This window comes from Ornithorhynchus anatinus, chromosome 2 (genome assembly GCF_004115215.2).
Source record: "Ornithorhynchus anatinus isolate Pmale09 chromosome 2, mOrnAna1.pri.v4, whole genome shotgun sequence".
Classification (NCBI taxonomy): domain Eukaryota; kingdom Metazoa; phylum Chordata; class Mammalia; order Monotremata; family Ornithorhynchidae; genus Ornithorhynchus; species Ornithorhynchus anatinus.
Window position 1 is genome coordinate 151,150,726 of NC_041729.1, and position 24,464 is coordinate 151,175,189.

General features: G+C 43.0%; 1 protein-coding gene and 1 non-coding gene across 2 annotated transcripts in view; one reads left to right on the forward strand and one right to left on the reverse strand.

Moving 5' to 3' along the window:
• The window catches only part of PRICKLE1 (prickle planar cell polarity protein 1), a 162,698-nt gene that overhangs the window by 81,030 nt on the left and 57,204 nt on the right, over positions 1–24,464 (reverse strand). The gene's annotated exons all lie outside the window — the stretch shown is intronic.
• On the forward strand, positions 6,315–6,452 carry LOC114809920. The gene has a single exon (XR_003757691.1). It is a non-coding gene; the product is annotated as a small nucleolar RNA SNORA7 (small nucleolar RNA).

Sequence of the window (24,464 nt, forward strand, 5' to 3'; positions counted from 1 at the left end):
AAGACTGGTGTAGATGCTAGATAATTAGAACAGACACAGTCCCTGTTCTACATGGAGCTCACAGTCTAAGGGAGACGGAGAACATGTATTTAATCCCCACTTTCCCAAATGATGAAACTGAGGCACAGAGAAATTAAGTGCCTTGCCCGAGGCAAGTGGTGGAGCTGAGATTAGAGCCCAGGTCTCCTAATTCCCAGGTCAGTGCTTTTTCCATTAGTTTGTTCCTCCTTAGTTGTCCAAAATCTACTTTCCTTAGCACCTCCTTGTGGATAGGGAACATGTCTACCAACTCTGTCATACTGTACTATCCCAAGCATTTAATACTGTGCTCTGCACACTGTAGGTGCTCAATAATATCAATAAATACCACTGATTGATCCATTCACCATGGGTGTGCTACCACTTGACCATCCTGGGTTTAACAATTCCCATGTTAGACAGTCCTTTTTCACTCCAGCAATTACCACCTTTTTTTTTTCTGAGCAGGAATTAGCAAAGTGTTATTTTTGAAGTGGATATGTTATATCAACTTGATCCTAAGGGATTTAATAACTTTCAGTGGGCTCTGTGGAAGAAAGCAGGCGTTGTGATTCTTGCAATACTTCATCCTCAGTCCTTTTGGTTTCAAATACTATACATGTTTCAGTACAGTCCGGATAATTTGAAATGGCATCAATGAAAGACTCTCTTGAAAAAAAAAAAATTGAATGGGGTATTTATAACACAACTATCTTCTTTAATTAACAGTCCAACAACCCACGTGTTGGATTTCCCCCCAACCCATATTTTACATGGTACCAAGTGAACATTTTGGAAAGAAGTTAAGGGAATAGGGGGTAGTTTCTTCATGGAAACTGAACCTATCTGATTGAACAGTTTGTTAGTTCATATTGATAGAGCATGGGCCTGTGATAGCATGTATCTGAGAGTCAGAAAGGCCTGGGTTCTAATCCCAGCTCTGCCACTTGTCTGCTGTGAGACCTAGGGCCCGTGCTCACTTAACTTCTCTGTGCCTCAGTTACGTCATCTGTAAAATGGACCTTAAGAGTGTGAACCCCATTTGGGACAGGGACTGTGTCCAACCCAATTAGCTCGTCTCCACCCCAATGCTTAGTACAGTGCCTGGCACATTGTAAGCAGTTAACAAATACCGTATTTCTTCTTCTTCTTCTTCTTGTTATTATTATTATTGTTATTATTATTCTGGTGTGTTCTGTCCTGGAACAGAGGACAGAGGAGGATTTTGTTGAAAGTCGATGCTGGCCTTCCCTGACTAAGCCCTCATTTAAAAGACTCCCTCTCTCCCTTCTGAGTCATCTGTGCATTTAGATCTCTACACTCTAAGCACTTGATATTCACCCCACCCTCAGCCCCACAGCACTTATGTACATATCTGTAATTTATTTACATTAATATCTGTCTCCCGCTCTAGACTGTAAGCACCTTGTGGGCAGGGAACATGTCTGCCTACCCTGTGTAAGCTTGCTGCGGGCAGGGAATGTGTCTGTTATACTATTATACTGTACTCTCCCAAGTGCTCAGTATGGTGCTCTGCACACAGTAAGTGCTCAATAAATACGAAGGATGAATTGATCGATTGTGATATCCTAAGTGCTTAGTACACACTATGTGCTCAATAAATACCATCAATTGATGGATTTGCCAACTGCCAACTCCCTGAAGGAGTCATCCCTTCTTTCTTTCAGACGGACAGCTGGCTGGGGGTTTGTGCCCCAGCAGTCCTGCCCGGTTCATGATTCCCAGGCCAATATGGAGGAGTCAGTGAGCACAGCTCAAACCTTTCCCTTCCACAATCCTCACCTTGGCCAACAGTAGGTATGGAAGTAATCTGGCTAAATGGCTAGAGCACAGGCCTGGGAGTTAGAAGGACTTGGTTCCAATCCTGGCTGTCACCTTGGGCAACTAACTTTATTTCTCTGGGACTCAGTTACCTCATCTGTAAAATGTGGATAAGAGGGTAAGCCCAGTGTGGGACAGGGACTGTGTCTAACCCGATTAGCTTGGATCTACCCCAGAGCTAGATCAGTGCTTGGCACATAATAAGTGCTTAACAAGGACCGTAATTATTATTAAGTAATCAGGATAACCTGCAAAATCTATTCTGACAAGCATAATAATAACAATTTTAAAAATTGTGGTATTTTTAAGCTCTTACTATGTGCCAAGCAATGTACTAAGCTTTGGCACATGTAAAAGACAACTCTATTAGACCCAGTTCCTATTCCTCCTGAGGCTCACAGTCAGGGAAGCAGCATGGAGTAGTGGATAGAGCACGGGCTCAAGAGTCAGAAGGCTGTGGGTTCTAATCCTGACTCTGCTACATGTCTGCTGTGTGACCTTGGGCAAGTTACTTAAATTCTCTGGGCCTCAGTTTCTTCATTTGTAAAATGGGGATTAAGAGTGTGAGCCCCATGAGGGATAGGGACTGTGTCCAACCTGATTAACCCCAGTGCTGAGCATAGTGCTTGGCACATAGTAAGCACTTAAGTATCATAATTATTGATTAATATTAGGAAGGGAGAGAAAAGGCATTTAATGCCTAATTTACAGACGAGGAAACTGTGGTACAGGGTAGTTGTGATTTGTCTTGGGTTATATGGCTAGCAAAGAAGATAAGTTCAGTACCTCCAATTTTCACCCCCACCCCCCCGAGATGGATTGGGCAAAGAAGCTGGGTGGTGTGTGGCTCATGGTCAATCAATCAACCAATAGTATTTATTGATCACTGTACTGGGTACCTGGAAGAGTAGAATAGGATTAGGGGACATGATCTTAACCCTCCAGGATCTTAGAATCTAGTGGAGGAAATAGACACCAAAATAGGCTTCAAATAAGAGGAAGAAGGAGAGGAGATTGAATTTACCTGGACTCCTCGGCTAGTCCTACACTGCGATTCTTCAGATTGAGACCAGAGATGCAAGCCCAAAATGTTCTCAGCGAATTTACTGAGGACCCAAGAGCAGAGCATTGTAAGGACAACCTAAGGAGTAGACAGAAGCGATATAACATTCTGTCCCTGTTCTCTAAGATCTTACAACTTGACAGGAAAGGCAGGTAAAAACAAGACAGTAAATAACAGTTGTGTATATGAACATATAAAATTACGAATCAAACCACCTGAGCCATATCATTTCTTCAGCCAAGTCTATCACTTAAGATCTTATTTACATTAGCAATCATATACATCTGTAGGCTCCATTTTTCTATTTTAACCTCTCTAGTTGTAAATATTTTTTAGGTTGTCTTGCCCATAAAAGTGTAAACTCCCTGTGGGCAGGAAACCTGTCTCTTTATTATTCTGCAGCAAGCCTTATTGAAGGCATACCTCCTCCAGTAGGTTTTCCCTGACAACCCCTTTTTCTTCTCTTCTACTCTCTCTTTTGTTGCCCTGACTTGCTCCCTTTATTCATCCCCCTCCCACTCCCACAGCACTAATGTCCATAACTAATTTATTTAGTTATATTAATGTCTGTCTCACCCTCTAGAATGTCAGCTCATTGTGGGCAGGGAATGTGTCTGTGATATTGTTATAATGTTATATATAGGTTGGACATAGTCCCTATTCTAGATAAGAATAATAATAATGACAATGGTATTTATTAAGCACTTATGTACCAAGCACTGTTCTAAGCACTGGGGTAGATACAAGCTAATCAGGTTGTCCCACGTGGGGCTCACTGTCTTAGTCCCCATTTTACAGACGAGGCAACTGAGGGACAGAGAAGTGAAGTCACTTGCCCAAAGTCTCACTTCCGATAAGTGGCGGAGCCTGAATCAGAACCCACGCCCTCTGACTCCCAAACCCGTGCTCTTTCCACTAGGTCAAGAAAGCATAATGAATGTGTATTATAATGAGCTATGTAAACATTTTATCATATAGAATTTTGGCCAGATTTTTTGATTTCTGGTTAGTTGTGAAATGCTTTACTTGTATCCCCTGATTACACACCCCTGCTAAAAATAAATCAAATTCCATTCATTACACATTTTTCATTTTACAGCCGTCTCTCGTTTTGGCAAGATCAAAAGTTTCTTTTAATAATCTCCAAATTAAGAGAACACAGTTTAACCTGGAGTAATTGAGTGTGCAGGAATAACGGTTGCTTAAGAAGTTTAAAATCAAATGCTGTATTGTACTTACTCCATGAAAAATCCCACTGCCAACTTGCAGAGGAAACAATAGAGAAAATGGACCCAAAACTGTTTCAATTTTTATCTTGGTAATTCCAGTCTGAGGCTGTAATCAGACTGAAAACTTGATACTGTAGATGGCCAAGTTATAAAATACTGCACAGGATGACCAAATAAAATGAAATGTAATAATAACAATAATAATAACAAGAACAACAAACAACTAGCAGAGCATTGAGCTGTGAGTCAGCAGACCACTGAAAGCAGTGCTCTGGTTACTTAATTTGTCAAACGGGGATGAAAATATCAACGGCTCTCAAGAGACTCAATCAATCAACCAATCATTTAATCAATGGGATTTATTGGGTGCTTACTTTGTGCAGAGAACTGTGCTGAGCATTTGGGAGAGAACACTGTAACAGAGTTGGAAGACATATTCCCTGACCATTCATTTGAGTGCTTACTGTGTGCAGAGCACTGTATTAAGTGCTTGGAAAGTACAATTCAGCAACGAAGAGAGATAATTCCTGCCCACAATCGGCTCTCAGTCTAGATGGAGGGAGACAAGGAGCTAATTATTTTGAAAATAATAGATGAAAGACATCAGGAGTAGTTTGTAAGCACTAGATCTGATAATAATGATACTGTTGGTATTTGTTAAGCACTTACTATGTGCAGAGCACTGTTCTAAGTGCTGGGGTAGATACAGGGTAATCAGGTTGTCCCACGTGAGGCTCACAGTTAATCCCCATTTTACAGATGAGAGAACTGAGGCACAGAGAAGTTAAGTGACTTGCCCACAGTCACACAGCTGACAAGTGGCAGAGCTGGGATTCGAACCTATGAACTCTGACTCCCAAGCCCAGACTCTTTCCACTGAGCCACGCTGCTTCTCAGATGTATCAGAGTGTGTAGTACTAATAGTATTTATTAAGCACTTTGTGCAAAGCACTGTAGTAAGCACAGGGAAAGAATAGAGAGAAGCAGCATGGCTTAGTGGAAAGGGCATGTGCTTGACTGTCAAAAGACCTGAGTTCTAATCCTGGCTTAGCCACTGGTCTGCTGTGTGATCTGGGCAGGTCCCTTCTCTGTTCCTCAGTTTCCTCATCTGTAAAATGGGGATTGAGACTATGAGCCGGATATGAGACGGGGACTGTGTCCAACCCAATTTGCTTGTACCCCCCAGTGCTCAATACAGTGCCTAGTACATAGTAAGTGCTTAACAATACTATTATTATTATTTGCACACTGTATGACCTGGGTAAGTCACTTAACTTCTCTACCTCAGTTACCTCAGTTACCTCATCTATAAAATGGAGATGAAATCATTCTCCCTCCAACTTAGATTGCTGTGAGCCCCATGTGGGACAGGGACTATATCCAAACTAATAAACATGTATTGACCTCAGTGCTTAGAACAGTGATTGGAACATAGTAAGGACTTAACAAATACCATAAAGAAAACACAAGCAGGATTGACATCAATCAATCGTATTTCCTGAGCGCTCACTGTGTGCAGAGCACTGTACTGAGGGCTTGGGAGAGGATAATACAACAATATAACATACACATTCCCTGTCCACAATGAGCTTACATGACTCCTGTCACTCAGGGAGCTCACATTTTAAAAATTCAAGTGACAAATCCTAGATGAATCCCGAATGGACTAGGGAAATACAGGTATAGGTGGGTTTTCCTATTATGTGACTATAATCAATTTGCAGCAGTCCAAAGACTTTATCCTCTTTCTATTGCTAGCCCAGGACAGTGAAACAGAAGCAAATGACTTCTTATAGAAGTAATTACATTATTTACATAAGTACTGCTTTAGCAAAGATGAAAATTTCTATTTGAAGAAGTTTATTTTTAGAAAGGATGAAAACTATGGACATTTGTAAGGTTCCTTGACATTTTAAAACACCATAATGTTAACAGCCCGATTTTCCATAAGCTTTTAGATATTATTACATTTCAGTAATATTTTCCTTTACTCAGATTTCTCTAAAAGGCTAAATGTTTCTAAGAACTCTCCCCCCTCCCCCACCCCCCAGATATTGGTCTGACTTTACGTGGTTTTATCTAGCACACAACTGGAACAATAATGGGCTCATTCTTTAAATGGATGACATTTTTAAAGCATTTACTACTTGCTAAACGCTGGGGCCCCCTCAGGGTCGCACCTGGAGAGTTTCCAGTGCTCTACCAGTCTCAGCTATGGGAGGGAGAGTCAAGCAGAGGCCTACCCATTACATTTCTAGCTTGGGCAGTGGCTAGCGAGTAGAAGGCAATCTGCTACAAGTCAAAACTCACCCATGCTGGGCAGCAGTGGCATGGGAGAGAGTTGAGGGCAGAGACTCAAATTCACTGTGAGGAAGGCGGCATTGGTAAACCACTTCCTATTTTTACCAAGAAAACTCAATGGATCCATTACCAGAATGATTGTAGATGGAGAGCGGGGTGTTATGGGAGAGATGTGTCTGGGATGTCGCTATGGGTTGGGAAGGACTCATCGGCATAAGACAAGACAAATGTTGGGGTTCATACAAGGTTATGGAATTGGCTACAGTCCCTGTTCACCCCGGGGCTCATAATCTATCATATCCCCATTTTACAAATGCAGAAACTCAGGCCCAGAGGGGTTAAATCAATTAGTGCAATATATTGAGTGCTTACTTTGTGCTTGGGAGAGTGTATTACAACAGTTTTTTGTGTGGCATTTGTTAATAATAATAATTATGGTATCTGTTAAACACTTACTATGTTCCGCACACTGTTCTACGCACTAGGGTAGATACAAAGTAATCAGGTTGGACGCAGTCCCTGCCCTAATTGGGGGCTCACAGTCTCAACCCCCATTTTACAGATGTGGTAACTGAGGCACAGAGATGTTAAGTGACCTGTCCAAGGTCACTCAGCAGACAAGTGACAGAGCAGGGATTAGAACCCAGGTCCTTCTGATGCCCAGGCCTGCACTCTATCCACTAGGCCACGCTGCTTCAGAGTTGGTAGACACGTTCCTAGCCCATAGCGAGTTTACAGTCAAGAGGTTAAATGACCCGTTCTAGGTCACACACAGTAGCCAGTAGAAGAGCTGGGACTCAAGTGTAGGTCTCTTGATTTCCAGTTCCTTGCTCTCTCCACCACACCAAGCTAGCTCCCTCCTGTCCTCTTCACTTGGTCCACTTTGGTGGTAACTGACAATTCCACAATCTTAACAGATTTTCTCTTGACAGCCATCAATTAGTCAATCAGTGGTATCTATTGAGCATTTACTGTGTAGAAAGCACTGTACTAAGCACTTGGGAGAGTACAATAAAATAGAGTTGGTAAACATGATCTCTGCCACTCGTTAAGACCTCTTAAATTTTTGAGACACTTATTCAAGTTAAATAGAGAAGCAATATTGGCATGGAATTTTTTGGTGTACCCTTGAAAAAAATCCTTTCTACTGCTTTTTAGGCCCTAGTCTCTAAGATGATGATATTCCTGTGTGACTTTCCCCAAATGGGGTACAAATTGATGGCTATATAAAAACTTTTTTTCATTTAACTTCCATAAATTATTCATTTATATTGTCTGTCTCCCCTCTAGACTCACGGAGCGCAAGGACCAGTCTACCAACTCTGTTATATTGCACTCTCTCAAGCACTTAGTACAGTGCTCTGCACACAGTAAGCGCTCAATAAATACTATTAATTGTTGTTTTGTACTCTCCCAAGTGCTTACTATAGTGCTCCACATAGAAAGTGCTCAATAAATACCAGTGATTGACTGAGCGCCGACAAGAGTACCTGCCCCCCATTATCAGATGAGTGGCTAAGAGGATCACCCCCGTTTACTTACCTGATTGAGAAAGGGAGTGCTTTCTTGAGAATCTCAGATGGGCAGATGGGCAGGGGCATGAGCTCAGTTTTGCCCTCTTCTACTACTATTTAATTTCAATAATCTGCAGGGTGAATTCATTTGTACCATGAATTCAATAATATAGATTCCATCTAAATCTAGACGTGATGCTTCAAAATGAAACTTTTTTCCATTTAAAAAAACCTTGTCATTGGTCCAGAAATATATATTTTTTCTATTGCAGTAAACATTTTCTGTCCCATAATGTAACCCTGACTTGCTCCCTTTGTTCTTCATTCATTCATTCAATTGTATTTATTTAGCGCTTACTATGTGCAGAGTACTGTCCGAAGCACTTGGAATGTACAGTTCGGCAACAGATAAAAGACAATCTAAAGACATAAATAGACAATCAATAGACAGACATAGAGACAATGCAAAGACAACAAATAGAGACAATCCCTGCCCAATAATTGGCTCACGGTCTAAACGGGGGAGACAGACAGCAAAGCAAAACAGAACAAAATAAAACAAAACAAGTAGTCTGGCGACTACTTCTAGTCTTCCCCCAGCCCATTCCCTTATGTACATATCTGTAATTTATTTATATTAATATCCGTCTTCCCCTCCAGACTGTAAGCTCATTGTGGGCAGGGAATATGTTTATTGTTGGATCATATCCTCCCAAGGGCTTAGTAGAGTGCTCTGTACACAGTAAGTGCTCAATAATTACAAATGAATGAATTGAATAAATGAATGAAAAAGCTTCTTTGAATCCTCAATACGCTTTCGGGTCTTCCGTGGCTCTCCCACTGAGCTTGATCATAATGTCCCCTCTCCCGCTCTACAGTCAATCCAGGCAATATTAGGATCTCCAACAAGAACTATGTCGTCTTCAAGTTTCTTCCAAAATGTAAAATTTAAAAAACCCTAGCCGAACTTGTATTTTTCCTTCCATTTCGATGCGTAGGAGATAGTAGCTTGAAGAAACAAGTTTTCAACATGACAGAGTCCTTAAGAGCTGTGCCATTTTTGGTGGATGTATTCCTTTCAAGTGTCACATGGAACCGTTTACTAAATTACAGTAGAATCCATGGCAGTTAAAAGCACAGAACAAACCTGCTCCTTCAAAACTAGATACTTTGCTTCAGATTTTATTTGTAATTAAAATGTTCCACAGGAAGTATTTACTGTAACCTTAATGACCCAATTAAACATGTTCCTGTGGACTTTTATGTGATGCAGCACAACAACCCTGCAGATGGCAAAGGTTTAATATGGAATTAAACTAAGATACTAATTACATACACAAGTTAAAAGAAACCTAAAAGTCATGGCTGTTTTTCATTTTTTCTCGGTTTTGCCTGGCAAACCGGTAATGGGTGGACAATTAAACCTGGCAGACCTCAAAGCAGGTATGAGTGAAGGCAAAGCCCAGAGCCAGCCCAGGATGATAAGCTTTGTGCCACTTTATCCAAAATAAAGGAATATAAATTCATTAGTCTTTCCGAGACACATGTTCAAGAGCAGATGAGTCCCAGATTCTCTGGAAGACTGGTCATCCCGGATTCATTATCTGATATAAAAATTATAAAACATTACTGTATAAAGGACGGTGTTCTTTTATGAATAATAATAATAATGTTGGTATTTGTTAAGCGCTTACTATGTGCCAAGCACTGTTCTAAGTGCTGGGGTAGATACAGGGTAATCAGGTTGTCCCACGTGAGGCTCACAGTTAATCCCCATTTGACAGATGAGGTAACTGAGGCCCAGAGAAGTTAAGTGACTTGCCCACAGTCACACAGCTGACAAGTGGCAGAGCTGGGATTCGAACTCATGACCTCTGACTCCCAAGCCCAGGCTCTTTCCACTGAGCCACGCTGCTTCTCCACTCTGCCTTTTATTCTCTGAGAAGCAGTCTGGAAATGCAGAAGGATTTATTGAGAAAAGATGTCATGAAGCAAATGGAAGATGGAATGAATTGAAGAAAGTCAAAAAGTAATCTTCTGAAATCAAATAGACATGAAAAACTTCTTGCCTATTGGTTCAACATTAAGGAAAGTAGCAGGCTTATATCTACAGTTTATAATAGTAGTAATAGTTTCATTTATTAAACATTTACATGCAGAGCATTGTACTAAGCACTAGGAGAGAATACATCTTAAAGAGAATTTAGCACCATATTTCCTGTGATATATTTGATCCTTTAAAGTCTACTTGGGTGATATTAAGCACTAAAAATGGGTAGTGGGGAATGCATTAGAATTCTAGGCCTACACCTAAAACATCAGCTTCAAGGTTTGGGTGTTCTAGTATATTTGAGCTAAGAAATTCTACTGGAAGGCAAATATAGACAAGGCATTTTTTTGCAAGTGTATGTTTAAGTGAGATTAAAATGTGTAACATTGGGTAACAAGATGCAGTTTGGAGGAGGATTTTACTTCCTGGGGCATGTGGTGTACATAGTGGCCTAGGCAGGATGTGCCAATTGGCCTTCTGGATATGTAAAATCCTTCTCTGCTTTTCTGTAACATGTTTATTTTTTCTGCTTACTGAGAAAATTTCTCCCAGTGCCAAAGCTACTCTCTGGAGTAAACTAGGCAACTTTGGAAGCTATTCAAGTATCTCAGAAAGGTTATTTTATGCACTAAATGCATCCTGAGTACCTGAACGAAAGCATGCCTCGTCACAAGAGGTTTATCTTACACCCAGGGAAAAGCCGTGAAAATCTGGCCCATACTATATACTACAGAATGCCAGAAAAATACTCCACAGGATTTCCTCATTTGGATATTTTACCTCCAGCTCCAAATCAGTGAAAGATAAAACTTCCTTCAAAACAGCATCTAGTTTTGTAATTTTGAGAACCAGAATATTAATAGAATTACATATTTAGAGAAATAGTCCTTTTCAAGGGGGTTATCTTTGACCCAAATAATACAATGAAGCATGAAGACCAAATATCCTAGAAAGTTTTAGCTGTGTTTTAAAATATGCACACTCGCGAGCACAAACACACACACACGCTGTCTATAAATGAAGATTTCCAAGGTAAACCAGCAGGACATTAAAAGACATCATTAATCATCTCCATTACATGAACATCTACAAAATAATTAGTCATTAAACTTTGTAACTAGAGAGTTCATGACCCCTGTGTCCACTCCACAGTGGAAGTAGACGAGTCCTTGAAGATTCAGAAATGAAACCAAGGTGAATTAACTAGGGCTGTTTTAACTCAACAGATTTTCATGGTGTGTTCTGGGTCATAAGGAGCAGAGTAACATTCTAAATGGCAAAGGCCATAACCATCAGAAGATTTGGCTTTTTAAAGACAGGGGTAGCTTGTTCCCATTTATTTGGAAAGTCTGACTTATTTGGTCTTTTTCTTCGATGTAAAATAATGATCAATTTATAAAAGTATGCATTTTTATAGAGCAGGGGATAATCAGGTATTCAATGCCATGAGAAGATTGATAAGTCACTCAATGGCATGAAATGAAAATAATCTCAATTCTATTAAATTCCTTTTAAGAATTTTATTATTCTTTTAAAATTCCCATTTAGGATTGATAACAACACAGTTTCTTTATGGACCCAGCACACCAGCCACCTTCTTAATGACCCCGTCGTTTTCAGTAAGACTGAGCTTGTTTTTGTTCTTTAAGCTCATACTGATTTCATTGTTTATAGAGAATAATTTGCCATTGTGAAACAGAGTTTTCGATTTTTAGCATGTGGCCTGATCTAAATGCAGCCCTACATATTAGAATCTCTGTAAATTATCTGACTGTGTTGAACAACAGCTTAGTAGCAGTCTAGACATAATCATAAATAATCACGACTACAGAATTCCTGACTAAAATGCACTGAGGGTTGTGCCGTAAACAAATAAAGTGACCCCAATAGCCCACACCTCCTAAAATGGTCCTTTACATGAAGTCTAGTGAAAAGAGCACGGGAATGGGAGTCATGGGACCTGAGTTCTAATCCCAGCTCTGCCATTTTTCCTGCTGTGTGACCTTGGGCAAGTCACTTAACTGTTCTGTGCCTCAGTTCCCTCATCTGTAAAATGGAGATAATATACCAAGCAGTGTGGCCTAGGGAATAGAGAACGGGACAAAGAGTCAGAAGGACCAGAGTTCTAATCCAGGCTTCACCATTAGTCTGCTGTGTGACTTTGGGCAAGTCTATGTACTTCTCTGAGCTTCAGTTACCTCACCTGGAAAATGGGGATTAAGACTGTGAGCCCCATGTGGGACAGGGATTGTGTCCAATCTGATTAGCTTGTATTCACCTCGGTGCTTAGTACAATGCCTGGCACACAGAAAGCGCTTACCAATATCACTATTATTATTCCTATTATTATTATTATTTTCCTTGGACTGTAAGCCCATGTGGGATAGAGACAGATTTGACTTGGTTATCTTGTATCTACCGCAGGGCTTACTCTGCGTGGCACAGAGTAAGTGCTTAACAAACATCACAGTTATTACTAAAATGAATAAAACATAGAGGAGGAGAAATTGTCAGGGATGACACTACTGATCAAAATGGAAAAAATGCTAGGGGAAAGCAAAGCTGAGGATGGAGGGCAGCCTCAACTCAGGGGCCCTGGAGAAGGGTTACTCCAGGAAGTAACTGCCCACACTCTAGCTTTAACATTCTTCACTGGATTTAATTTTCCAAAAATTGGCAATGTGTTCACTAGCATCCAGGTCTACGCACATAAAAGTAAAATCATTAGTGCCACAGACTGCAGCTTTCAAACAGAATGTTAGGAATATAACTGGCAAGACATGCTTAACCTTAAACAGATTAAGCATCCTACTCCAGGTTGAACAGGCCCAGGAATGCAGATTAATGCTGCTTCAGTGGGCCCCAGCTGTAGCGTGCTAGGGAGTGCCCCTGACTGACTCACACAAAGTAAAGGGGCCACTGAGCGATCTTGATCTATTTGATTTGTCTACTACTAATTATGGTATTTATTAAGCACTTACTATGTGCCAAGCACTGTTCTAAGCACTGGGGTAAATACAAGTAAATCAAGTTGGACACAGTCCCTGTCCCACATGGGGCTCACACTTTTAATTGCCATTTTGCAGATGAGATAACTGAGGCCCAGAGAAGGTAAGTGACTTACGCAAAGTGTGGCTCAGTGGAAAGAGCCCGGGCTTGGGAGTCAGAGGTCATGGGTTGGAATCCCAGCTCTGCACTTGTCAGCTGTGTGACTATGGGCAAGTCACTTCACTTCTCTGTGCCTCAGTGACCTCATCTGTAAAATGGGGATGAAGACTGTGAGCCCTATATGGGACAACCTGATTACCCTGTATCTACCCCCGCGCTTCGAACAGTGCTCTGCACATAGTAAGCGCTTAACAAATACCAACATTATTATATGGAGGAGTCGGCATTAGAACCCAGGTCCTTCGGACTCCCAGGCCCATGCTCTATCCACCAAAGTACTCCTCCTCCTCCTCCTCCTCCTCCTCCTCCTCCTCCTCCTCCTAATTAAGAAGAGTTCTGGTACTTGTTAAATGATTACCATCTATCGAGCACTCTTCTAAGCATTGGGGTAACTACAAGCAACCAACATACGACACATGATGTACATAATAAATGTGGTATTTGTTAAGGGTTTACTGTGGGGAAAACATTGTGCTAAGCCTAAGATTGGATATAGTCCCTATCCCATATCTGGCTCACAGTCTATGGGAAAGAAAAACAGATATTTACTCCCCGCTTTGCAGATGAGGAAACTGATATATAGAGAAACTAATTGACTTGCCCAAGGTCATACAGCAGGCAAGTGGTAGAGCTGGGATTAGGAAGCAGCAAGGCTTAGTGGATAGAGCACGAACCTGGGAGTCAAAAGGACTTGAGTTCTAATTCCTGCTCGGCCACTTGTCTGCTGTGTAACCTTGGGCAAGTCATTTAACTTCTCGGTGCCTCAGTTACCTCTTCTGTAAAATGGGGATTAAAACTGTGAGCCCATGTGGGACACGGACTGCGTCCAACCTGTTTAGTTTGTATATACACCATGACTTAGTATGTGTGACATGTAGTAAGCGCTTAACAAATGCCATTATTATTATTATTAGAATCCAGGTCTCCTGACTCCCAGGCCCTATGCTCTTTCCAGGCCCTATGCTCTTTCCAGGAGGCCACAATCCCCTCACCCAGACTCAGACCTCAGGGATGACGTGGTTCCTGTTATCCTAAAGACTGTTGGGGGAAACATGCGTGGTATTAAAGGGTATAATTCCATCAAGATAGGATTCTTGGAAGATAGAATTTCAGGAACAGGAATCGGCCAAATTTAAGGTCATCCAGACAAGTCTAGATTGCAACTTTATGGGGCTCGAGCTAGGAAAACATGGAAACTTTGGGGACAAAATTAAAAGAGCAATCTTGAATATTTCTTTGTTTTAATATTCTGATCATTCAGTTAGCGAATCCTCCTTTGTAAAAAGCAATGCAGAATGGGTTAAAAAAAAACACCAACTTTAAGGCGGATGAAAGAATGCTGGAGAAAGATTTTTGACACAAGTGAAATTGGATATGAAAAATGATAAATGGGAAAATAAATGGAGGAGGTGGGAAGAAATAAAGAGCTCCTTGGGAACACACTGCTGGAAGGCACCCTTTTGGCTAGGGTTGCATTCAGATCCCGCACCACGTAATAGCACCACGTCTGCTGCAGAGAGTAGCAATTGTGTGGCTATATTTAGAATACACTACAAATGCCTGAGAAACCCCTCAAGTATGCTTCTATGGGGAATGACCATATTTAAGGATCTTCAGCCGCCTGGTAGGGAGCTTGGACTAATTTGGTGTTATCGGTGGTTCTTAGCAAACCACACCGGCTCTCGCTAGCCCGAAGGTAGGAGGTCCTCAAGGGTCAGTTCTTGGCCCTCTTCTGTTCTCCATTTACACTCATTCCCTCGGTGAACTCATCCGCTCTCACGGCTTTGACTACCATCTCTACGCAGAAGACACGCAGATCTACATCTCCGCCCCTGTCCTCTCCCCCTCCCTTCAGGCTCGCATCTCCTCCTGCCTCCGGGACGTCTCCACCTGGATGTCGGCCCGCCACCTAAAACTCAACATGAGCAAGACTGAGCTCCTCATCTTCCCTCCCAAACCCGGTCATCTCCCAGACTTCTCCATCACCGTGGATGGCACGACCATCCTTCCTGTCCCGCAGGCCCGCAATCTCGGTGTCATCCTTGACTCGTCCCTCTCGTTCACCCCACACATCCTATCCGTTACCAAGACCTGCCGGTTTCACCTCTACAATATCGCCAAGATCCGCCCTTTCCTCTCCACCCAAACGGCTACCTTACTATTACGGGCTCTCGTTATATCCCGGCTAGACTACTGTGTCGGCCTTCTCTCTGACCTCCCTTCCTCCTCTCTCGCCCCGCTCCGGTCTATTCTTCACTCCGCTGCCCGGCTCATCTTCCTGCAGAAACGATCTGGGCATGTCACTCCCCTTCTTAAACAACTCCAGTGGTTGCCTATCGACCTCCGCTCCAAACAAAAACTCCTCACTCTAGGCTTCAAGGCTCTCCATCACCTTGCCCCTTCCTACCTCTCCTCCCTTCTCTCTTTCTACCGCCCACCCCGCACGCTCCGCTCCTCTGCCGCCCACCTCCTCACCGTCCCTCGGTCTCGCCCATCCCGCCGTCGACCCCTGGGTCACGTCCTCCCGCGGTCCTGGAACGCCCTCCCTCCTCACCTCCGCCAAACCGATTCTCTTTCCCTCTTCAAAACCCTACTTAAAAATCACCTCCTCCAAGAGGCGTTCCCAGACTGAGCTCCTCGTCCCCCTCTACTCCCTCTGCCATCCCCCCTTTACCTCTCCGCAGCTAAAGCCTCATTTTCCCCTTTTCCCTCTGCTCCTCCACCTCTCCCTTCCCATCCCCACAGCACTGTACTTGTCCGCTCAACTGTATATATTTTCGTTACCCTATTTATTTTGTTAATGAATTGTACATCGCCTTGATTCTATTTAGTTGCCATTGTTTTTACGAGATGTTCTTCCCCTTGACGCTGTTTAGTGCCATTGTTCTTGTCTGTCCGTCTCCCCCGATTAGACTGTAAGCCCGTCAAACGGCAGGGACCGTCTCTATCTGTTGCCGACTTGTTCATCCCAAGCGCTTAGTACAGTGCTCTGCACATAGTAAGCGCTCAATAAATACTATTGAATGAATGAATGAATGAAAGGTCACTGGTGGCACCTGGTACTACTGGAAGCTACTGACCGATCTGGAAGTCATAGACATATGCTATGCTATGTGGGCGATGTAGAGAACATGACAACACGATGACATTGTGGAGCCTTTGTGGAAATCCACAAAATCGATCAATGGAGTATTATATTGAGTGCTTACTCTTTGCAGAGCGGATCTCTTGGGAGAATGCAGTGGGGCAGGTAGACATGATACCTGTCTTCAAGAAGCTCACAATCTACTAGGAGAGATAAATAAATAAATGCAGTTTAACGGCATGAACATGAATATTGTGGGGAGGAAGGTTGGTTAACAACCAGGTCCTCAGAGGACACAAATTTCCTGATGTGGCAGTTAGGAAGGAAACAGAGTGGGAAGATTGGGCATTAATCATGGAAGGCTTCCTTGAGGGGATGTGGTTTCTAGAGGGCTTTGAAGATGGGGAGAAGGGTGGTCTGTGGGATGGGAAGAGGGTGAGAGACCCAGGTGGAAGAGACAGCACTAGCAAGAAGCAGTGTGGCCTAGTGGATAAAGCACGGTCCTGGGAGTCAGAAGGACCTGGGTTCTAATCCCAACTCCGCCACTTGTCTGCTGTGTGACCTTGGGCAAGTCACTTAACTTCTCTATGCCTCAGTTCCCTTATCTGGAAATGGGGATAAAGAATGTGAGCCTCAGGTGGGACAGGGACTGTGTCCAACCTGATTACCTTATATCTAGCCCAGTGATTAGAACATTGCCTGGCACATAGTAAGTGCTTAACAAGTACTGTAATAATAATAATAATAATTATTATTTTGTCAGTGGTGAGAGAGATGAGAAGGAGGCAAGGTGAGTAGGCACAAAATGAAAAGCACAGAGTCGAGTGTGCGCTGCCAGGGAATTCCTGACACACCCCTCTCCTTTTGCTCCAGAACCATTACGCTCCGCTCCCACGACGCCGTAAATAGGGAAAACTGCCTCGGAGCCATGGCGTTTGGAGCCAACGCAGAGAGTGGCTGGACACAACGATAAAACCACTGGACATAGGGACGTGGTGTAATTCATCCCCCTTCTCAGACCCTCCCAACCCCACAGCACTTATGTACATATCTGTAATTTATTGTTGTACAGTAATGTCTGTCTCCCCCTCTAGACTCTAAGCTCATTGTGGGCAGGGAATGAGTCTGTTTATTGTTATACTGTACTCTCCCAAGCTCTTACTAAAGTGTTCTGCACACAGTAAGTGCTCAATAAATACAATTAAATGAATGAATGATCGTGATGTTGGTAAAGAAGGGCCAGAGCAGCCAGAACCAAGGTGAATGATTACCTTCCCTGGGGCCAGGCGGCAGTGCTTAACTTATAATTAAAGCGAGGCCAGGGATCGAGTAATTATTCCGATTTGGTAGTGACCCGGAATGTCAGTGTTATTGTCATTATTATTAATGGGCTGTTATTATTTATTACCTTCACACTGCTGCACCCTCAGCAGAACAAATATGTGCAAAAGAGCGTTCTAGTTCTCTAGTGCTGCACCGATGTTAGATATTTTTTCACGTTCAAAATGTTTCTGAATCTGAAACCCAGAGTGTAGTTGTATTTTCATAACTGAAATGGCAAGCCCTCAGGTGATGAGGTAATGAACTATCAATGAGAGAAGTGCCAAGTCCAAGCCAGCATCGCTAGGGTGACCGAAAGACTGTTGGCAGGGCCGGATGGAGACGGACTTAAGGATGAGCGAAAGGCTGTTGGCAGGACTAGATGGAGACGGACTGAAGGACGGGCGTCCCCCAGTCTCAATACGGAGCATTTGAGGAGGCCATGTGTCTGGTTCACACCAGAAAATCTGTTTTTCAGATGGTCAGTGTGGATGCCTTTAAATCCAGTATTTTCATTTAAAGCTGTCAGCCTCCCTCCAACTGCATTCTCACTGTCTTAGCACAGAGTAAGTGCTTTAGAAGTGGCACCTTTGTTCACGAGACTGTAAGGCCATTGCGGGCAGGGAAAGTGTCTGTTTATTGTTATATTGTACTCTTCCAAATGCTTAGTACAGTGCTCTGCATACAGTAAGCACTCAATAAATACGATTCAATGACTGACTGAGAAGGGAATCAATCAGTCATATTTATTAAGCATTTACTGTGTCCAGAGGGAGTGATGGTGATGATGGTATTTAAGTGCCTACTATGTGCCAGGCACTGTACTAAGCTCTGGGGTGGATACAAGCAAATCAAATTGGACATAGACCCTGTCTCATGTGAGGCTCACAGTCTTCCTCCCCATTTTACAGATGAGGTAACTGAGGCACAGAGAAGTGAGGTGACTTGCTCAGGGTCATCCAGCAGACCAGTGGCAGAGCCAACATTAGAACCCCTGCCCTTCTGATTCCAAGGCCCATGCTCTATCCACTATGCCATGACAGAGGAAAGTCTAAGCTCTAAGTTTGATTGGTGTGGGATGGATTCTACAAAATGGTGTGAGTGACATCATTGCAATAAGCCCATCAATGGGCAGGGACTGTCTCTATCTGTTGCCCATTTGTACATTCCAAGCACTTAATACAGTGCTCTGCACATAGTAAGCGCTCAATAAATACTATTAATAATGTTGGTATTTGTTCAGCGCTTACTATGTGCAGAGCACTGTTCTAAGCGCTGGGGTAGACACAGGGGAATCAGGTTGTCCCACGTGGGGCTCACAGTCTTAATCCCCATTTTACAGATGAGGTAACTGAGGCACAGAGAAGTTAAGTGACTTGCCCACAGTCACACAGCTGACAAGTGGCAGAGCCGGGATTTGAACTCATGATCTCTGACCCCAAAGCCCGTGCTCTTTCCACTGAGCCACGCTGCTTCTCAATGAATGAATGAATATGTGCTATGTGTACATCGATCATTCAACAGTATTTTTGGGTGCTTACTGTGTTCAGAACACTGTACTAAGCATCTGAAAGAGTACAACAGGCTACATGAAAAGCCATACACATCTCTGGGTCGGCTATGTCACCTGTGGAAGTTAGAAGACCTGGATTTCTAATTCTGGTTTAGCCACTTGTATGCTATATAACCTTGGGCAAGTCACTTAAAGCTTCTATGCCTCAGTTTCGTCAACTGAAAATGGAGATAAGATACCTGCTGTCCCTTTAGACCATAAACCCATGTTGGACAGGGATTGTGTCCTATCTGATTATACCGTATCTACTCTAGCATTTTGCACAGTGCTTGGTACATAGTAAGTGCTTAGCAGATCCCACAATTATTATAACTTTATTATCATTATTATCATTATTTTTACCTGCAGGTGGGCCAGTGGGCACCCTGACTCTAGGACTTCATGGCGCCACCCCGAAGGAGGCTAAGCACCAAGCCACTGCATGCACTCGATCTCCCGGCCACCTGGCCACTCCGACACACGCGGATTTTCACCACATAAAGTGGGAACAATAATTTTCCTTCTCCATGGACCCTAGCAATGCAGTGACCTTCTTAATGAGAGGCAACTGGAGCTGAAGAGGCTGATTGAGAGCAAGAGGAATGGGGCAAATCGGGAGCAGAGGAGCTGGGCAGGCAGGCGGCAAGTACTGTTTCCCTTCTCGTTGTCTTTGTTATGCTGGGCACTTGGGGAACAGATTCGCTACTCGATCCCCAAGGAGACGGTGAAAGGGCATTCCTTCCCCAAAACGTTACAGAGGTACTCACTTCTACTTAATGGTACAACCCTATTCGACTTTGCTGGCACCTAGTGTGACTCAAATCACTTTAAGTAGAGGCAGAGTTGTATTTTTATCCTCTAGGACTTAAGCTTACTGCCATCCCTTTTCTCTCGTAATAATAATAATGATACTTGTGGTATTTCTTAAGCAGTTACTATGTGCCAGACACTTTCTAAGCACTGGGGTAGATATAAGCAAATCTGATTGGACACAGTCTCTGTCCCACATAGGCCTCACAGTCTCATTCATTCATTCAATCATATTTACTGAGAGCTTATTGTGTGCAGAGCACAGTACGAAGCACTTGGGAAAGTACAACAATAAACAGTGACATTCTCTGCCCACAACAGGCTTACAGTCTGGGTGGGGGGAAGGGGAGCGTGGAGACAGACATCAATACGAATAAATAAAATTACAGATATGTACATAAGTCCTGTGGGGCTGGGGGGAAGGGCAGGGGGAAGAGCAAAGGGAGCAAGTCAGAGGTAACTGAGGCACAGTGAAGTGACTTGCCCAAGGTCCCAGAGCAGACAGGTGGAGGAGCCAGGATCAGAAATCACCTCCTCCAAGAGGCCTTCCCAGACTGAGCTCCTCTTCCCCCTCTACTCCCTCTGCCATCCCCCCTTTACCTCTCCGCAGCTAAAGCCTCATTTTCCCCTTTTCCCTCTGCTCCTCCACCTCTCCCTTCCCATCCCCACAGCACTGTACTCGTCCGCTCAACTGTATATATTCTCGTTACCCTATTTATTTTGTTAATGAATTGTACATCGCCTTGATTCTATTTAGTTGCCATTGTTTTTACGAGATGTTCTTCCCCTTGACGCTGTTTATTGCCATTGTTCTCGTCTGTCCGTCTCCCCCGATTAGACTGTAAGCCCGTCAGACGGCAGGGACTGTCTCTATCTGTTGCCGACTTGTTCATCCCAAGCGCTTAGTACAGTGCTCTGCACATAGTAAGCGCTCAATAAATACTACTGAATGAACCCATAACCTTCTGATGCCCAGGTCTGAGCTTTATCTGCTATGACATGATGCTTCTCTGTATTGTATTTGACCACACTGCTAATGACAAGAGGGTGGTCTGGTGGTGCTAAGGCACAAGACTGGAAGTTAGTTCTCTCTTCTACTTGGACTTCGAGGCCCACGTGGGCCCTGTTGATCTCGACACCTAGCAACTCTTATGATTTTGAAAATAAAAGACCTTTCTTATGGGACATCTGACAGCTGTTCAGACACTAGAAGGCACCTCTATAATTCTTACATCTTCCCATGAGTGACCCCCATTTTTAAATGCCCTGTTGACTAATATTCGTAATCTGTTATTAATTAAGAATCTGCAGAGCCAGAGTTTAAAAGGTCAGTAGTTTTGCATTAAACTTTTAAAGCAATAAGTCCTTTGTGCATGTTTAATGTATTCCCTACAAAGCAACAGAAAGAAAGTATTATTAATGCAAACGACTGGAAGAAATGCCAAGTATGCTATGGCTCTGGTTTTGATTTTGACTTCAGAGAAAGTTTGAGAAGCACTGAAGCAAAGCCCTTTAATTACTATCTAATGTCCTTCAGAAAATTTGACATCTTTTTCCGTTCAGCATTCTAGGGTACGAGCAGAATATCAAATATGATTTCAGAAAAGAATCTCACCTAGTCTAACCCTTCAGAATCTATATATCCGATTTTCATTTTGCCTAAAAATCTGTGCCAGGAATATAAAATATTAAGAGGTGAAGTGAAAATGCTGAAAGGATAAAATGCAAGTTACTTTTTGTTTTGCAACACAGCAATATCAATTGATCTTTCATCTTTGTTCTGCCTTAACTTTCTAGTTTGGGTGTGTCTTCCCTAAAATAATCATCTATTTTTGCTAGACCTGAAAGAAATGTGTGTGACTCACCAATCAATCCATCAATCAAAAGCATTTTATTGAGTGCTTATTATGCCCAGAGCACTGTATTAAACTCTTGGGAGAGTACCGTACAACAGAGTTGGTAGACACGATCATTACCCTCTAAGAGCTTGCAATTTTGAAGTTTTTTTTGGTCATAAACTTTATTTGGGTTTATATTTTTCATTCTAGTATGACGAAATAGCTAAAAAAATGGTAATTCCAAAGGTAGTAAAAGCCGGTTTTTCCACTTAACTATCTGGCCTTTTCATTTCTGGCCTATCTATAAGAACACATGTAAATATTGTCAAATGAAAGGCACTAAATATGAGTACAGTGCCCAGCAAGCTCATAATAATGAGACAGGTAGTACCACTGCATTGCGGGGAAAAAAGGGGTGGGTTTAGTATTAATTAGAGTAGCATTTTTAAGTAGTATTCGTTGAGCACCTGCTTGGTGCGGAGTGCTAGACTTGTGGGCAGGGATCCTCTCTTTTTGTTACTATATTTTACTTTCCAAGTGCTCAGTACAGTGCTCTGTACACAGTAAGAGCTCAAGAAATATGACTGAATGAATGAACAGAGTAAGCATTGGGGAAGTAGAGAATAAAGAAATGGAACATTCTTTGCCCACAGGGAGCTTCCACTAAAATGGAGGAGACAAACAAATTATATATTTGGCATTTGTTAAGTGCTTACTACGTGCCAGGCACTGTATAGACTGTCTGGGGTAGATGCAAGCTAATCATTCATTCATTCATTGAATCAATCATATTTATTGAGTGCTTACTGTGTGCAGAGCACTGTACTAAGCACTTAGAAAGTACAATTCAGCAACAAATAGAGATAATCCCTGCCCACAACGGGATCACCATCTAGAAGGGGACTGGTTGGACACAGTACCTGACCCACATGGGGCTCATAGTCTTAATCCCCATTTTACAGATGAAGTAATTGAGGCACAGAGAAGTGAAGTGAGTTGCCCAAAGTCACAGCAGACAAGTGCGGAGTCAGGATTAGAACCCAGGTCCTTCTGACTCCCAGGCCTGGGCTCTTTCCATTAGGCCACAAAGCTTCTCAACTCCAGTGGTCAAGTTAAGTATTTTATATACATGTAAGAGCTGAAGAAGGTGTAAATACATTTATGAGGACTAGCGTTGGATGACCCCTCTCAGGGTCGCACCTGGAGAGTTTCAAGTACTCTACCAGTTTTAGCTATGGGAGGGAGAGTCAAGCAGAGGCCTGTCCATTCCATTCCTAGTTTGGCTAGTGGCCATCGAGTGGAAGGCTACAATCTGCCACAAGTCAAAACTCATCTGTGCTGGGCAGCAGTGGCACGGGAGAGAGTGGAGGGAGGAGACTCAAGTTTACTGCATGGAAGGAGGCAATGGTAAACCAATTCCATATTTTGACCAAGAAAACTCTATGGATACATTACCAGAATGATTGCACACGGAAAGCAGGGCATTCTGGGAAAGATGTGTCCGTGGTGTCGCTATGGGTCGGAAACAACTCGACGGCATAAGACAAGACAAGCATTGGATAAAGGATGATATGGCTCAAGGGTGATGGGAAAATAATCGGGGAAAGTTTGTCGGAGGTAATGGCATTTTAGGAGGGCTTGGAACGTGGGTAATGGAAGGTTTATAATCAAGGAAGGCAGCCCTCCATGGGAATACGCTGGCTGTCGGAGTGGGTGAAGGGGTGGCTACAACTCCACTCTGGGTCAGGTCCCTGTCTCTGACCCCAGCCCCAGCCCCATATCGATGTGAGCAGGGATTATCTGTATTGCTGCATCGTACTTTCCCAAAACCTTAGTACATTGCTCTGCATACAGTAACAGTAAACGCTCAATAAATATGACTGACTGAATTAATTAATTAATCCCCAATCCTGGCCCACATTGTCCCTTGCAGCGGATTAGGAGCCACTCCAATTGGTCTTTTTTTTTTCAATAGTGTTTGTTAAACAATATCGTAAATACTTAGGCACTGTGCCAAGTCAATGCTTAGGCATGCTTAGGCGCTGTACTAAGCACTGGGGTAGAGACAAGGTTGGACACAGTCCATGTCCCACATGGGGCTCACATTCTTAATCTCCATTTTACAAATGAGGTAACTGAGTCACAGACAAGTGAAGTGCCTTGCCCCAGGTCACACAGCAGACAAGTGGCAGAGCTGGAATTAGAACCCAGGTCCTTCTAGCTCCCAGGCCCATGTTCTATCCACTAGGCTATGCTTCTTCTCCTTTAAAACACTCAGTCACCTTGCCCATGCCTATCTTACCTCACTGATTTCCTACTACAACACTTTGCTCCTGTTCACTTTGCTCCTCGAACACCGACTTACTCACCATACTTCGATCTCAACTATCTCTCCTCCAGCTCCTTGTCCATGACCTGTTTCTGGCTTGGAACTCCCTCCCCCTTCATATTCAATAGACCATCACTCTCCCCACTTTCAAACCCTTAATGAAATTACTTCTTCTCCAAGAGGCCTTCCCTGACTAAGCCCTGGGTTCCCCTACTCCCCCTCCCTTCCGCGTTGTGCTTACACTTAGTTTTGTACCCTTTATTCACCCCCCAAAGCACATAAGTCCACATCTGTAATTTATTTTAATGTCTGAATCCCACTTTAGATTGTATGCTCCTGAGGACA